A 17,862-nucleotide genomic window follows, 5' to 3' on the forward strand; every position below is an offset into this window, starting at 1 on the left:
TTTTTAATAGTCTTCCACTTCTCTGACTGACAGTTTGGATTTCCGCGCACAAGTGCACGATTTGTGGAAGCTTGATCTCTTTCAGTGAAATGAGCAGATGGTATTACTACTAACAGAGTTAAAAATCATCTGCAATACAGAGTACGATTTCACAGTGTGTGTGTGTTTTGTTACTAATGAGTGCTTGCGTCAGTGTGGGCACGTGAGTGCAGTAGGGTCAAAGGACAGCTTTCAAAGTTGGCGTTCTCCTTTACTGTGTTAGTCCCGGGGATTAAACCCAGGTGGGACTCTAGTCTTCAGGGCTGCTAGCGGTGCCTGTAGCTTTCAAAGTTGGCGTTCTCCTTCACTGTGTTGGTCTCGGGGATTGAACTCAGGTGGGACTCTAGTCTTCAGGGCTGCTAGCGGTGCCTGTACCAGGAAAACCATCTTGTCATTTTAGGTTTTCGTTTGTGTGACTAAAGTGAGAAGTCAGAGGAACATCAAAAGTGAGTTCTGACATTTAAAAATTTGGCTTTTTCACCGGAGAGGGACTTGAAGAGAGGGTGAAACTTGGCCAGGATGTTAAAACAAAAAACAAAAGAAACATGAAAAAATGAATTACCTCTTTTTCATTAAATTTATTTTAAATTTCCGGGCAGTGGTGGCACACATCTTTAATTCTAGCACTTGGGAGGCAGAGGCAGGAGGATCTCTGTGAGTTCTAGGCCAGCTTGGTCTACAAAGCGAGTCCCAGGACAGGTTCCAAAGTTACACAGATAAACCTTGTCTCGCAAAAAACCGAAAAAAAAATTTTATTTTATTTTAAATTGATGCATAAAGTGTAAGAACTTCATGCATTGCTGGGGTACTGATGAGATGTTTTACTTTTAACATTCGTTTTTATCTGAGACAGGGTATTGCTATGTAGCCCAGGCTGACCCAGTGCTCACTATGTATCCCAGGATGGCCTCAAACTCCCAGTAGTCCTCTTGCTTCAGCTTTCTGGGTGCTGAGATTGCGGGCATTCATTATCATGCCTGCTCTTGACAACTTTTAAAAACTGATTTCCTGGTGGTTAATGGACTAGCAGCACAGCGTAGTGTGTGCAGTGTGTACTAATGTCGACTTGCCACTGACTTCCGGCATCGTTTTATTCAAAGAAGTTACATACAATCCAGTCCTTTAATTGGCATGCGTAATTTATTTGCTATACTTTGTGTGTGTGAGAGAGAGCAGTGTGTATGTGCTGTATGTGCACATGTGTTTCCTGTGCCTGGGCCTGTCCATGTGTGCAGTGCCCAGAGGAGGATGTAGCGTGTCCTGCTCCAGCGCTCTCTGCCTAGGCTTCTCACGGACCCTGGGACTAGGTTGGCCACCACCACCACACCCCAGTAATGCTCCTGCAGCTGACCCCCATTGTGCTTGCGTTACGGGGTCTCGTGGCCATGGCTGACTTTTTACTTGAGAGGTATCTGTGCTGGGGTCCAAATTCAGGTCTTTGTGCTTGCTCAGCAAGTGCTCCTTCCTATGGAACTGCTCCCCCCAACCTAACCCGTGTAATTTAAACTTTGAAATTGTTTATTTATTTGCACACCGCAGCTTGTGTGGAGGTCAGAGGATAGCTTGTGGGAGTCAGTTTTCTCCTTTTGCCATGAGGGTCCTGGGGACCGAACTCAGGTTGTCAGCCTTGGCGTCAAGCATCTTTAACGGCTGAATCATATTGCCAGCCAGGTCCTGTGAAATTTAGATGCTCTTGGAAGCAGAGCCAAAGAGGAGTTTTTTCCTTGTAGTGACTGAGCACAGCATAACAAATACTGGCTGGTGGTCTCTGAGTAAGAGTTGGAAGTATACATTTTTTTTTTGTTTATATTTTATGTTCCTTGGACATGTGAAGCCACACATTCCTACTTGACTTGGCGAGGTATGATGTTCGGATTAAGAAACTCAATTATATTTTTAGTTCCAGTCTCCTGGTTCTCTATAAATTGAGCCATACAATTGCAAAATCAGCCTTTCACGTAATATTATTTCCAAATTTGATAATTTAGACTCAGAAACATGAAATAAATAGCCCTACATTCCAGTTTTATGTCAGAGGACACATGGACTAGCTTTAGTGGTTGCTTGTTGGGGGAGGGCTGCTTGCTGGTTCCTGGCTGCTCAGCATCTCAGACCCAAAATAATCACTCAGAAACCATATTATTTAAATCACTGTTTGGCCCATTAGCTCTAGCCTCTTATTTGCTAACTCTTACATCTTAGTTTAACCCATCTCCATTAATCTGTGCATCACTACGAGGTCGTGGCCTACCAGCAAAGCTTCAGAACTTCTGTTTCTGCAGCAGCTTCATAGCTTCTCTCCTAACTTCGCCTTCCTTTTCCCAACGTTCAGTTTAGTTTTCCCTGCCTACCTCTGCCCTGCTATTGGTTCAAAGCACTTGTTTTATTCACCAATGGTATTCACAGCATACATAGGAGAATCCAACATCAAGTTGCTAACATGGTTTGTCTTTCCTTGGGGGGGGGGGTTGCACGTTTCCGGCGATTTTGTTTAGTAACTGTAGTATGTGCTAGAATCTGAATACATTACAGTATCTTCTCCTGCACCACAAAGAATAAAAGAAAACAGAGTTTGCAGATTATCAGATTAGGAGCAAGGGCAAAGGGAAATAACACGTCTCATGCAAATGATAAAGGACAGTTACAATGTGGTTCCATTACTCGTCTCTGTAACTCAATTCTACCGAATAAACTCCACACATGCACTGTCCTGAGAACTCCTAAGAATGCACCAACACCATGGTCCTTTCCAAAGATGGCAAAGACAAAATGTTATCTTTTAAAAAATTTATTGACTTACTGCATATATGCCTTTTTTTGACTGTGTATGTATGCGCATCACGTGGGGGGCCTGGACAGAAGAAGGTGTTGGATGCTCTCCCAGTGGAGTAGGCTGAGGACCATCTGCTGTGTAGCTGAGAGCCCCAATTTCTAGGGAGCTGAGGTTTTTACAAGATGAAAGGAAATCTTACCTAAACCTTTGTTTACAATTGTGGAATTTTCTGGGAAACTAGGAGACCGTTTCGAACACGAGGAAGGAGTGGCTTGACCAAAAATGAAATTTTCAGAACCAACATGGCGTTTGAGAACGGGTCTGGTCATCAAACGGCAGCTACAGTGAGATGTTAATGGCACCTCTGGCTGAGTCCCAGAGGCCCCTGCTGTGTACAGGTCTTTCTGCAGGGCACAGTAGGATGCCTTAGGGTGTCATGCCATCTGTACCCAGACATTGTGTACAAGCGAGAGTGAACTAAACAGTCGCCAGGGACCCAAAGTGTGTCAATCAAGTCTTTGGTGTTGATTGAGACAGGCTCTCGCAACGTAGCCCAGGCTGGCTTTAAATTTGGGATCTTTCCGCCTCAGCTTCCTCAGTGCTGGCATTACAGGCGTGAGCCACAAAGCCTGCTGACTCCACTGTTCTCTGTCACATGTACACATGGTGTTTCTGCTCGGTAACATGTTTAATTGTCACTTGACTATTAAACAAGTTTCTTGAAAGGCCTGGAACCAATACATCTTTTCTTCAGGGCGGTGCGTGAATGTTGAGCCGTATTTCAAAACCAAGGTGGCCATGCCTGTTATCTGGTCACTCTGGAGGTGGAGGCAGGAGGAGCACAAGTTTGAGGCTAGCCTGGACTATCTAATGAATGACCTTTTTGAAGAAAACAAGCTCACTGACCTAGAACCCAAATGAACTGACCAACCAATCAACCATAAGCCTGATGAAGGACCTCCAGCCCCAAATAACCTAGTCAGCAGCTTGCAAATTCGCTGAAGTCCTTGCTTAATACAAACCAGAGATGCAACCTTGAGGACCTTTCTAGATCTTCCCACACCTTGGGTGCTACCTGGTAGACATGTGATTTAGAGTCCTAAGTGTTTGTCAAAAGTTTGCTTTTGTCGAGTAGCAAAGTAACTTTATTTGGAGCAGAACTGACAGTAGAGACGAACAGAGAGGTCCTGTCAGGAGACCGCAGGCCACACCATGAGGGTGCGCAAGGACCTTGCCAGAATGTCACACGTCACAGTTGACGCCTTACGGCCAAGATGCTCCTCTCGTTTTCAGTTTCTCATTTAGTCTTTTGTTCAGTGTAGTTCTTCGTCTCCTTAGGAAATTGCAGAGTTAAACCATTGGCTCTCAATTGCTTTGTTTGTTTGTTTGTTTGTTTGTTTTTCAAGACAGGGTTTCTCTCTATAGCCCTGGCTGTCCTGGAACTTGGTCTCTCTATAGGCCAGGCTGTCCTCGAACTCACAGAGATCCGCCTGCCTCTGCCTCCTGAGTCCTGGGTTTAAAGGCGTGCGCCACCACTGCCCGGATCCATAACTGTTTTTAAAGAGAGAGATCCTTTTGAAGTAGGCTTGTGAACTGAAGGAGCTCCAAGGTACTTTTGTTTGTTTGTTTGTTTATTTATTTATTTGCTGTTTCAAAAGGCTTTATTTTTACTTGGTCCAAGACTTGAGAGGGGCTCCAGGGCGTTACAAAGCTGTCTTAGTGGTTTCTTGAGAGGTCCGGGTGAAGGTCCTGAGGCTGGCTGGTGCAGAGCAGGGGTGGGAGCCCCTCGGAAGGAGAGGCCCCCTAGTCATGCCTGAGAGTGAGCCATTCAAAGAGGTACTCGTTCAGAGATGCCTGGGGCCCAGAAGCCAACCTACGGAGGTTGGTCAGGTGGTTGCCCATCTTCTTGATGATCTTCACCTCCTCCTCCAGGAAATGGTTTTCAAGGAAGTCACAGAGATGAGGATCTGTGCGAGCAGAGACCAGGGAATGAAGATCCAAGAGGGCCTGGTTCAAGTTCTTCTCCAAGGCCAGGGCAGCTTCCATGGCCTCCTGGGTTTTAACCCACTCATCTTGAGAAAGAGTGCACGGCCTCGGCGATCGTTCTGCAACTTGAGGAGACGCTTGGCGCCCTCGCGCTTCTCCTCAGCCCATTCCCGGAAGAAGTGGCCTACACCCTCCAGAGCCACGTCATCCCGATCAAAATAGTAGCCCAGCAAGAGGTAGGTGTAGGAGGCCCGCAGGTGCAGGTTGACCAGGCGGTTTTCACGGCAGCCTCCACTTCGGTGGAATAATTCTGACGAACCTGGGAGGTCATGGCTGAGACGCAGTCTGGAGCTACCCGCAAAGAGATGGTGCTGGCTGGTCCTGGGAGCTGAAGGCAGCAAGGAGATTGTCCCGGAGGCTGCGACTACAGATGAGGAGTGGTGGAAGCTAACAAAGGGAGGCCCCGGGTTTGTTCCGTCCAAACACTGTTGAAGCATGACACAGATCCACGGGATCTCCGAGGGCTGCTCTATTTTGTTTTTTTTTTTTGAGATAGGGTTTCTCTGTAGCTTTAGAACCTGTCCTGGAACTAGCTATTGTAGACCAGGCTGGCCTCAAATTCACAGAGATCCACCTGCCCCTGCCTCTCGAGTTCTGGGATTAAAGACATGTGCCACCACTGCCTGGCAAACTCTAAGGCAGTCTTTTTAAAAATTGCTTTTATTGAGCTCTACATTTTTCTCTGCTTCCCTCCTTCCTCTCCCCTCCTCTTCAACCCTCTCCCATGGTCCCCATGCTCCCAATTTACTCAGGAGATCTTGTCTAAATCTATTTCCCATGTAGATTAGATCCATCTGTATCTCTCTTAGGGTCCTCATTGTTGTCTAAGTTCTCTGGGATTGTGATTTGTAGGCTGGTTTTCTTTGCTTTATGCTTAAAAACCACTTATGTGTCTTTCCGGGTCTGGGTTACCTCACTCAGAATGATGTTTTCTAGCTCCATCCATTTGCCTGCAAATTTCGAGATGCTATTAATTTTTTCTGCTGTGTAGTACTCCATTGTGTAAATGTACCACATTTTCCTCATCCATTATTCAGTTGAGGGGGCATTTAGGTTGTTTCCAGGTTCTGGCTATGACAAGCAATGCTGCTATGAACATAGTTGAGCACATGTCCTTGTGGCACGATTGAGTGTCCTTTGGATATATACCCAAAAGTGGTATCCTGGGTGTTGAAAAAGTTGTTTCCTAATTTTCTGAGAAATTGTCACACTGATATCCAAAGAGGCTGAACCAGCTTGCACTCTGAGCAGCCTTTTCCCCAAAACCCACAACCTCTCCAGCATAAGTTGTCATCAGTTTTTTTTTATTTATTAAAAAAATTTCCACCTCTTCCCTGCCCCCCCCCCCTTATTTTTTATCTTGGCCATTCTTACAGGTGTAAGATGGAATCTCAGAGTTGTTTTGATTTGCATTTCTCCGATGGCTAAGGATGTTGAGCATTTCCTTAAGTGTCTTTCAGCCATTATTAAGAAAGAGAATTACAGACCAATCTCACTCAAGAACATTGATAGAAAAATATTAAATAAAATACTGGCAAATCGAATCCAAGAACACATCAGAGCCATCATCCACCATGATCAAGTCAACTTCATCCCACAGATGCAGGGATGGTTCAACATTCGAAAATGTGTCAAAGTAATTCACCATATAAACAAACTGAAAAATAAAAATACATGATCATCTCATTAGATGCTTAAAAAGCTTTCGACAAAATACAACATGCTTTCATGATAAAGGTCTTGGAGAGAGCAGGGATACAGAAACATACCTAAACATAATAAAGGCAATATACAGCAAGCCAACAGCCAACATCAAACTAAATGGAGAGAAACTCCCAGCACTGAAATTCCACTGAGATCAGGAACAAGACAAGGTTGTCCACTCTCTCCATATCTATTCAGTATAGTTCTTGAGGTCCTAGCTAGAGCAATAAGACAACAAAAGGAGATCAATTGGGATACAAATCAGAAAAGAAAAAGTCAAACTCTATTTGCTGATGATATGATAGTTAACATAAGTGACTCCAAAAATTTTACCAAGGAACTTCTACAACTCATAAATACTTCAGTAATGTAGCAGGATACAAGATTAACCCCAAAAACATCAGTGTCCCTCTACACAGATGATAAATGGGCTGAGAAAGAAATCAGAGAAACATGACCCTTTACTGTAGCCACAAATTACTGATTTTATTTAGATGTGTGTGAGCCTGCTTGTCTGTAAGTGCACTGTGAACACACAGTTGCAGCAGCAGGAGGCTAGAAGGGGCATTTGTATTCTATGTAACTGGTACACTTCAGGATCTTTATCTTGAGTTTAAAGGACTCTCTTCAGTAGCTTTCTGTCTGACTCTTTCTTTCTGGAGTAGGGGAGAGGTCCTCACCGAAGCCTTTAATGCTATGGAATAACCCTTTTGTACACTGTGAAGATGTGTTGCTCTCATTGGTTTAATAAAGAGCTAACTGGTCACTAGCTAGGCAGGAAAAGGCTAGGTGGGAGAGCCAGACCGAGAGAATGCTGGGAAGAAGAAGAATGTGCCAGCCAGACACAGAGGAAGCAGGAGATGAACAAGCCATGCTGAAAAAGGGTATCGCCACATGGTAGAGCATGGATAAGAGATATGGGTTGATTTAAGTTGTAAGAGCTAGTTAGTAATAGGCCTAAGCTATCAGCTGAGCATTTATAATTAATAAGAAGTCTTTGGGTGGTTATTTGAGTGCTGGTAGGAGGGACAGAAACTTCTGCCTACACATCAATGTCTCTCATTCTCAGTTATGAGTTTGCACTCATCAATACCATTGCAAAAGAAGCCTCCTTGGCCATAGCAGCCTGCAGTAGCATGGATTTTGGGCTTTAATATGGTTTTCAGTTGGCAGCAGGGATCCTGGCCCCCAAGACTATGGACATCAGCATAGCATGTGGCAGTAACACGAATCACAGACATAAACACAGCCTCTGAGGGCAGCACGGGCCACAAAAGTCTTTGAGGAGACTTAATCCACAAAATGAACCCTACTTCACCTCAGACATCTTGTTCCGTCAGTTAGGCAGTATGTTGGGGGCAGGACCTAGGTGAGCTCCAGGCTGCTGTACACCACCCTGCCCTTGGCATTGGTCACCCTGCGGGCACCAGGGGCACGACCATCACGCACAGCTTGGTGACCTGAGAGCTCTCCTCCCTGCAGCAGGGTGAGCTTTGTGGGAGGTGGTTAGGGCAGCAATAGCAGCCGCTGCAGCAACTCCGCTACTGCAGGTCAAGAGGAGGCACAGGCATAGTGGGTGGCGAGACAGGGCCAATGTGGGGCCAAGGTCTGGCCCCAGTCATTAGCGACATGCTCCTTCGTCTGCTGCAGCCACACTTCCCTGCCTGTTGCCAACACGCCACTAGTTCTGCTTCTCTCTGCCACGTGCGCCTTTTTCCCAATTCTGCGAAACCACTGTTTAAAAGCACCTTCCCATCAGACCTGCCTTTTTGTCTTTTGTTTTGTGTTGTTGTTGTTTTGTTTGGTTGTTCCGGAGATACTGCGGTCTCTGCTGGCTCACCCTGCTCTGCAGCAGCTCCCTCAAAGCCTTAGTGGGTTTCTCAGATTCCCTGGAGTTGCCCGCGACCGAGGAGATGCTGGCTGCAGCCGCCATCTTGAACCCAACCCCTTTGAAAAGCATGATTTATTCTCGTGTGTGTGTGTGTGTGTGTGTGTGTGTGTGTGTGTGTGTGTGTGTTTGGGCACATGAGCGTGGAGATTAAAAAAACAACTTTCATGAGTCTGTACTCTTACCCGCTGAGCCTTTTCATGAGCCTGCAGGTGAGTAGTTTTGTAAAGCCTGTTTCTGAGGGAGAATGGGCTGGGATCAGGGTGTCTTAGTCGGTGTTTCTATTCTCAGTTGAGCCTCCCTCCTCTCCGACGGCTCGAGCCTGTGTCAAGCTGACATAAACTTGCTGCCACAGTTCCTTTCTGAAAAACTTTGCTGACCCACCCCTGTGGAAAATTTGGATGGCATCAGCAAAACCAGAAAAGTAAGAGCTTTCAAAATGTGAATTTTCCCTATCCACGAATCAATGAAATGAGAAAAAAAATTGGTTAAATGATTAAAATTGTTAGAATCAACTTTTTAGATCTCCAGAAACAGATAAAAGGCCTCTAGTGATGTACAGTTGATTCAAGAAGCCTGGCCAGATGGCAGGTTGGTGGCACTCTGACTCTGGGCTGGCTAGTTTATGTCAACTTGACATATGCTAGAATCATTTGGGAAAATGTTCCTACCAGATTAGCCTGTGGGTGAGTTTTCTTGTTTGGTGATTGAGTGGTGTCGCCCCTGGGCAGGCGGTCCTGGGTAAATATAAGAAACCAAGCGGAGGTGCAAGCCAGTAAGCAGTACTCACCACGGCTTCTGCATCAGCTGTTGGCTCCAGCTTCCTGCCCTGTTTGAGTTCCTGTCCTGGCTTCCTTCAGTGATGAACAGTAATATGGAAGTATCATAAGTATCATATCATATATAAGCCAGATACACCCTTTCCTTCCTGAGTTGCTTTTGGTTATGATATGGTATGACAGTTACTGTCATAGGTGTCTATTGCTGTGAAGAGACACCATGACCACAGCAACTCTTACAAAGGAAAACATTAAGTTGTGGTGGCTTGCTTACCGTTCAGAGGTTTAGTCCATTACTGTCATGGCAGGGAGCAGGGCATGGTGGCTGGGAGTATGGCAGTTTGCAGGCAGGCCTGGTGTTGGAGAGGGAGTTGAACATTCTTAGATCTTGACTCACAGGCAACAGGAAGTGGTCTGAGACTCTGGATGTGGCTTGAGCATACATGAGACCTCAAAGCCTGCTTCCACAGTTGACACACTTCCTTCAACAAGGCCACACCCACTCCAACATAGCCACACCTCCTAATATTGCCACTCCTTTTGCCGCACCATTTTTTCCCCAAACCACCACATTCCTCTCCCTGGCCCCCAAAGGCTTGTAGCCGTATCATAATGAAAACATTCATTCAACCTATCTTCAAAAGACCACATAGTCTATCACAGTCTCAACAATGTTTAAAAGTCAAAAGTTCAAAGTCTCTTCTGAGATTCATGCAATCTCTTAACTGTAATCACCTGTAAATTCAAAATAATAATAATAAAAAAGTGCATCACATACTTCCAACATATAATGGCACAGGATATACATTACCATTCCAAAACACAGGGAAGGGAGCACAGTGAGGAAATACTGAACCAAAGCAAGACCAAAAACCAGCAGAGCAAACTCCAAACTCTGAATTTCTGTGTCTGATGTCAAGACACTCCTCAGATCTCCAATACCTTTCAGCTTTGTTGGCCGCAACACACTTCTTTTTCTCAGGCTGGTTCTATATTCTGTTAGCAGCTCTCCTCAGCAGGTGTCCCATGGCTTTGGCATCTCCAACATGTTGGGGTCTTCAAGGCAATCCAGGCTTTGGCTTCACAGCTTCATGCAATGGCCTCTCCGGGCCTCCTGTTCAGACAAGTGTCAGGCCTTCCCGACACATGGCGGGTCTTAGCAGCTTTCCTTAGTCTCAGAGGGAGAATTCATAGCTTCTGTCTTCTAGTCTTGTCTCTAAAGTCGGAGCCATGTGGCCTAAAGCTGCCAAGTTCTGCTGCTTATTGGGGCTGGAACATGCCCCCCTCGTTCAATTACATCTGCACCAGCTTTCTGTTTTAAATAGTTTCCTTCACTGCCTAAGCTTGGCTGTCCTGGAACTTGCTGACCAGGCTGGCCTCAGACCCAGAGATCTGCCAGCCTCTGCCTGCCAAGTGCTGGGATTAAAGACATGCGCCACCACTCTTGGCTCCAAGCTTTTCTTTAATTCCTTTTCACAAATTGGAAATTGAGCTGGGTGGGATCTTGCCCTGCGCTCACCACTCCCTTTATTCCCGGTCTTAACCTGTTCATCTCCCTAAACACGGGACTTGGCTCCATTCCGCTTCACGGTGCCCCTCTTCTCAATCTGTACATTTTGGATCTTTATTTGCTCAGCTTGCTCCTTTTCAATGTAAATCTGTATAAGTATGACCACTGATAACCACACGACTGTCCTAGGCTGTTTTGAGATTTCCCCTGCCAAGGGAATTAATCCAAAACTCCTCACTTTAGCCTCAGGCAGACTCTTAGGACAAGGGCAAAAAGCAGCCACAGTCTTCACTGAAATATCACAAGAACAATCTCTAGGCAACATACTAAAATTCTTCTCCTTCGAAACCTCTTAGGCCAGCGCCTCCCTCCCCCAGTTCAAATCACCCCCTACACCCACCGCTCACTCTCTTCCAGGTTCCTTCTGGTGTGGCCCATTAAGCAGGGCTTAAAGCATTCCACTCCTTTCCTAAACCAAGGTACCAAAGTTCAAATTCTTCCAAACAAAAGCATGGTCAAGCCTTTCACAGAAATATCCCAGTCCCTGGTACCAACTCTGTCTTAGGGTTTCTATTGTTGTGAAGAGACACTATGACCATGGCAGTTCTTAAAGGAAAACAAAATTTAATTGGGGCAGCTTAGTGACATGGTGGCATGCAGGCAGGCGGAGGGCTGGAGAAATAGTCAAGTGTCCTACATCTTGACTTGCAAGTGATCTGTGATCCTGGGTGTGGTTTGAGCATACCTGAGACCTCAAAGTCAGCCTTCGCAGTGACACACTTCCTCCAACAAGGTTACTCCCACTCCAGCAAAGCCACATCTCCTAATAGTGCCACTTCCTTTGGGGGCCATTTTGTCAGGACAGAGGCTAAGTAGCTAAGTTACTTACTTCAGATCTTGATCTTTGTAACTGGAAAGTTAGTTGGCAATGCCGTGCTTTGAAAACCGACCACTAGGTGGCAGTGTTGTACAGCTGAGATACAGAAAAGGAAGGAGGCAAAAGCGGTTTCTAGGTTAAGAGATACATACTGTGGGAAGAGATGATAGATTTGGTCTCGGTTTGGGTACCCAGGCCTGTTTCGCTGAGCTCCATTTTATTGCGATGTCTGTGGAATTGTAATGTCAGTGTAAGATTTATTAAGATATTTTGCCTAAAATAATATACACCGTAGATGGAAATGATTTATGACTCACTCTTCATTAGGTTTTTAGTAGCAGAAATGATACAGTTGCTGGGGAAAATTCCAACCTCCAAAGAGATTGAAATCTATTTACAAGGACACTGATCTGTTGCGGAAGACAGAACCAAGGAAGAGTGTTAAGGTAAGGGATAAGCGTCCGGTCCCTGGGTTGGCCGGGTGACTCAGTGCGCAAAAGCTCTTGTTGAGCAAGTCTGACGACACCTGAGTGCCAACTTCTCCAGCAGAGAAGGAAAGAACCGACTCCACAGAGCTGTCTGCTCGACCTCCACATTTGTGGCATGGCATGCACACACCCACTCCACACAGCATCCACACATACGGAATTGAAAAAGAAATTGTGTCCCGTGTCCCAGGTGGGTTCCTGGCTTCATGGGGAGTCGTGAATGGGTTTCTAAGGACAACATGAACACAGCTGCCTGGAGGAGTGTGGGAGCCGCTGAGCGCGGGTAACCACAGGGCAAGGTCTGGAAAACATTTTCCACTTGAGAAAACAGGCAGATAACAGTCTTTTCCTACACTTGATCTTAGCCTAAAGACAAAGAAGCAGTGACAGTCCCCTCCTAAGGACGCATGTGTCACACAGAGGGAGACAGGGACTTGATGCTGTGTGGTTATATGCACCTGTTGGCCCAGTCACAGGGGAGGGCTGTCTGAGCACGGAAGTTCAGGGTCAGCCTGGGTAGTATAGGACCCTCACGCTTAAAAACGTAAGTCAATCAATTATCTATCTATCTATCTATCTATCTATCTATCTATCTATCTATCTATCTATCTATCTACTATCCATCCATCACAGTTAATACAGACAGTTCATGGGGCAAACAGGAAGGAGAAACCTTGTCTAAAAAAAAAACCCAGTTCAGTTAGGACTAAGATAAATTCAGCCTCCTTTTAGTTATTAAAATAAAATAAAAGAGAGGAAGAAGGATCTCTTTGAGTTTGAGGCTAGCCTGGTCTACAAAGTGAGTTCCCAGGACAGCCAGGGCTGATACACAGAGAAACCTTGCCTTGAAAAAAACAATAAAAAAGAAGAAAGAAAGAAAAACGAAAAACCAAGACAAAACAAAGTAAACCACTTTCCTTTATTTTTTAAATTTATTTTTAGTGTCTTAAAATTACTTATTCTTATATCATATATATATATATATATATATATATATATATATATATATATATATATAAGCTGGAGAGAAGGCTCAGAGGTTAAGGTACTGGCTGCTTTTCCAGAGGACCCAGGTTTGATTCCTATCACCCACATGGAGCTCACAACTGTCTGTAACTTTAGTCCCAGGTGAATCTCTTATGGTCTCTGAGGACACTAGGCATATGCATGGTGCGTGGACATATATGCAGACAAAACACTCACATGCATGCATTAATTAAATAAATAAAATTAAAAATATATGTATATGTGTGTGTGTCTGTGTGTGGTATACATGTGCAGGTGCCCGTGGATGCCAGAGGTGCTGGCTTCTCTTGAAGCTGAAATTATAGGTGGTTGTAAGACTTTAGATGTAGGTGCTGGGAACCAAACAAGAGCAATATGCGCTCTAATTGCTGAGCCATCTCTCCAGTACCTGTTGTTATTTTTTGAGACAAGGTCTCAGGTTGGTTTTGATTTCCTAATCCTCCTGTCTGGAATTTTTTTATCTTGGATTTTTGAGAAAGGGTCTCTCTCTGAGTCTTGGTTGGCCTGAGACTAATATGTAGACCAGGCTGCCATTGAACTTGTGATCATCCTGCTTCTGCCATCCAAATTCTGGGATTACAAGTGTGTACCACTAAATTAAAATACTATTTTAATAGCAACACTAGACTTGGAGTTGCTTTTTTTGACTCTCATTCTAGCTAAATGTACTGTGGAGTTTTCTAGAAACCACGAGGCACTGGGGAATATTATTTTAAGGTGTGTTACTTTTGTTTATGTTGCAATTGTTTAACTCTGTGAAGCTGTATTACTGTGCCTGTCTAAAATGCCTAATGGTTTAATAAAGAGCTGAACGGCCAATAGCTAGGCAGGAGAGAGAAACAGGTTGGCAAGCAGAGAGGATAAATATGAGGCAAAATCTGGGCAAAAAGGATCTGGGAACGAGAGAGGAAGGAGGAGGATTTCAGGGGCCAACCACCCAGCCACCCAGCTACACAACCAGACGTGGAGTAAGAAGGAAAGGAAAGGTATACAGGAATAGAGACTGTTAAAAGCCCTGAGGCCAAAGATAGGATAATTTAAGTTAGGAAAAGCTGGCAAGAAACAAGCCAAGCTAAGGTCAGACATTCATAATTAAGAATAAGTCTCCGTGTGTGATTTGTTTGGGAGCTGGGTGGTGGGACCCCCAAAAGAGCCAAAAAGGTAAGAGTAAAAACAACAAGAATGAGGTATGTAATAAATAGCACCCAGAATTCAGGATTCAGGGGCAGGTAGAATAGGATGAATCTAGGGTATGCTGGAAGGGATGTCTGTCAAGTATAAGGGGGACACTTGTTTCCATATGTATCTATGTATCTATGTATGTATCTATGTATGTATCTATGTATCTATCCATCTATGTATGTATGTATGTATGTTTCTATCTATCTATGTATCTATGTATGTATCTATGTATGTATGTATGTATGTATGTATGTATGTATCTATCTATCTATCTATCTATCTATCTATCTATCTATCTATCTATCTATCTATTATTTTAGCAGACGTGCAGAGAAGTGACTGGAAAGGCTCATGTTCTCTCAGGGGCCTCAGTACAGTAGCCTCACTAGGTTTTGGAGGCACACGATTGTCCTGACTGTCTGTCTGCTCTCTTCTTATACTTTGTTGAACATTTGGAAACAACCTCGATATTTCACTATTTAACTGTATTTTCTTGTATTGTTTTCTCCTTTTTGGTTTTTCAAGACAGAGTTTTACTGTGTAGCTCTGGCTGTCCTGGAATTCACTTTGTAGACCAGGTTGACCTGGAGTTCACAGAGCTCTGCCTGCCTCTGCCTCCCTAGTGCAGGGATTATTGCCAAATTTCACCACTACCCAGGCAACTGTATTTTTTAACAACATTTGGCTGTCTCTGAAATTATCTTATTTGCTCATGTTATTCGCTTTCTGACTCTTTATAGAAACATCATTGTTGCTGTGATGAAACACCATGACGGGAAGCAAGTTGGGCCTTGGGAAGCAAGTCAGTAAGCAGTACCCCTCCAGGTCTCTGTATCAGCTCCAGCCTCCAGGTTCCTGCCCTGCTTGAGTTCCTTTCCTGACTCTTTTATAGTGATGGAATGTGGTGTGAAGGTGTAAACCAAATAACGCCATCCTCCAAGCACCTTGTGGAAAGAAATGGTTAATTTGACTCAATTCTCATATCTAGGCCTGAGCCACGAGTCTTGAACCACACAGTTCATTGACAGAAGCCAAAGCAGAAATGCAAGCTGGATGGAAACCTGGAGGCAAAAGCTGATGCAGAGGTCACAGGTGGGTGTTGTTTACTGGCTTGCTCAACCTGCTTCCTTATAGCACCCACAGCCCAGAGATGGTACCACCCATAATGATCTGGGCCCTCTCACATCAATCACTAATTAAGAAAATGCCCTACAGTACAGGCTTGCCTATAAAACAGTGGCATTTTCTCAATCGAGGCTCCCTTCTCTCAGCTGACTCTAGCAATGTGTCAAGTTGACATAAAACTAGCCAGCACAGTTTCCTTTTGCCAAAATGTTTGCCTGCCTGAGACCAGGGGTTCTCTCTTTTTCTTTCTTCCTCCTTTTGTCCTTCCCTTTCTCCCTTCTTTCTCTCTCCCTCTCCCCATTTTCTTCCCTCCTCCTTCCCTCTCTTTTCTTCCACTCTTTATCTCCCCCTTTCTTGCTTTTCTCCCTCCCTCCCTCCTTCTCTCCCTCCCTCCCTCTCCCTCTCTCCTTCCTTCTCTGTATGTCAGCACAGATGACCTATGCTAGGCAAGCACTCTAGCAGCAAGCACAGGGACCTAATCTTTCTCCTTCATCATTGTATCGCAAGTGTTCAGAGAAGGCCTTGTACACACTGAATAACCAGATAGAAAAATCACATGTGATTAAATGCATATTTCCAGAAGACTCTGATAGTATGTCTATTGTCATTAGGACATCAGTGTCCAGGAGCCTTCACCAGGTGGCAGCACACTCCCAGGGGGCTCTGCCTGTGTGGTACAGGATGAGGCCCCAGACTGAAGAGGTTCAAGCGAAGAAAGAACCGATCAAACAGAAATTTGCCGACAGCGTCGCTTCTGGGTAATACGTCAGTGAATTCCCTTATGTTTTGAAGTCATCTTTTGGCAAGGATCTCTGAGTAGTTCCGTAAACAGACACCTTGTGGGTAGAGATCCCCGCGGACTCCCCTTAAACTGCGCGTGAACACTGCTGCGCAGCCAACAGCCTTAAAAAGAGAAGAACTTTCTGCCTAGAAGTATACGCGCAAGATAATTTAAAAAAAATCACGTTGGAATTAAAAGCTATCTAAAACTAATTTAGACACACAGCTATATTTAATTGACTGATTTGGGTAGGATAAAATGGTAATGATTGTTTGACACAAATTATGTTTCATTACTTGGATCTGTATCACTTCTTTTCACGTGGGAATTACCTTTGCGCACCCGGCCTAAGAGCAGAAAGTCTTTCCTTGCGTTGCTTGCTGGGACAGGTGTGTGGTTCTGGTGTGTGGTTCTGGGACCGGAGACCTCGAAGGGCACAATGAGGAGACGGATGTGCCTCACCTTCCAGGTGTCTCAGCGCTGCCTTTGTTCTTTACCTCTGGCTGAACGTGGAGAATATAGAATGTCTCACCGTTGAATAATTCGGCTGCTTTTAGGCAAGGATTTTTGTGATGTTATAAAAATCGAGATCTAAAAGGAAAGTTAACCTTCAGTTCATTCTTTTGATGTATTTTGCCTGGAGCGTGGTGCTAAGACCTGTTATCTCAAATAGGCGATATAAAAATATCTTTCTAATTCACTCCTACAGTCAAAAGATCCGTCTGGATTGAAATTACTGTGATCTATCAAAATTCACTGTGTTGTGGAAATAAAAGCAAATCACATGTCAGCTGAGAAACGATGACAGCCATGGCCCTTCTTATTATGGAGCTGAACAGGAAAATGCTTCATTGATGGGAACACTGGACTTTCACAGAACTGAGAATGCACATTAAAATTAAGGGAGTGGGTACTTCTCATTCTGACTGATGTAGGCCCCATTCTTCAGGTCAGGGCTGTGGAATCAGTCGCAATATCTGATTAAATCGTAAGTATTTTCAAAATTGAGATACAGGCCGCATGCTCTAAAATGCACCACGTTACAGTATACAATGTAGTGATTATGAATATTGTTTACAAGGTTATGTAACTATCACAACTATTTAGTTTAAAAAATTTTCCTGTACTCAAAACGATGAAACCACAACTGTACTTCTTTCTTTTCTTCTCCTTTCTTTCTTTCTTTCTTTCTTTCTTTCTTTCTTTCTTTCTTTCTTTCTTTTTTTGAGACAGGGTTTCTCTGTGTAGATCTGTCTGTCCTGGAGCTTACTCTGTAGATCAAGCTGTCTTCACACTCACAGAGATCCACCTGCCTCAGCTTCCTGAGTGCAGGGATTAAAGGCATGTGCCACCACTGCTTGGCTGACAGTACTTAAAAAATTACTTTATTATTTTTTTCTTTATGTGTATGGTATGTATCTGTGTGTATGTATGCCACATTGTGTGCAGTTCCCAAGGAGGCCAGAAGAGGGCATTTGATCCCCTTGAGCTGGAGTCACAGGTGGTTGTGACATGAATGTGGAGAACTGAACTTAGGTCTAGTGTAAGAGCAGCAAGCACTCTTGACCTCTGAGCTGCTGCTTCAGCCCAGAGCTTGTGTCTGTGTATCTGTCTTTTCAGGACATTTTGTAGAAATGAAGTCGT

At 44.5% G+C, this 17,862-nt stretch overlaps 1 long non-coding RNA gene across 1 annotated transcript in view; it reads left to right on the top strand.

The window, feature by feature from the left end:
* Nucleotides 1–17,357, top strand: part of LOC146890161 (uncharacterized) — a 26,058-nt gene extending 8,701 nt beyond the window's left edge. Inside the window, exons 2-4 of the long non-coding RNA XR_014999035.2 lie at nt 11,944–12,062; nt 15,053–15,404; nt 16,049–17,357. This is a non-coding gene — a long non-coding RNA (uncharacterized LOC146890161). The remainder of the gene's footprint in view (nt 1–11,943; nt 12,063–15,052; nt 15,405–16,048) is intronic.
* Nucleotides 17,358–17,862: the final 505 nt, after the last annotated feature.

This window comes from Myodes glareolus, chromosome 22 (assembly GCF_982192425.1).
Source record: "Myodes glareolus chromosome 22, mMyoGla1.1, whole genome shotgun sequence".
NCBI classification, from domain to species: Eukaryota; Metazoa; Chordata; class Mammalia; order Rodentia; family Cricetidae; genus Myodes; species Myodes glareolus.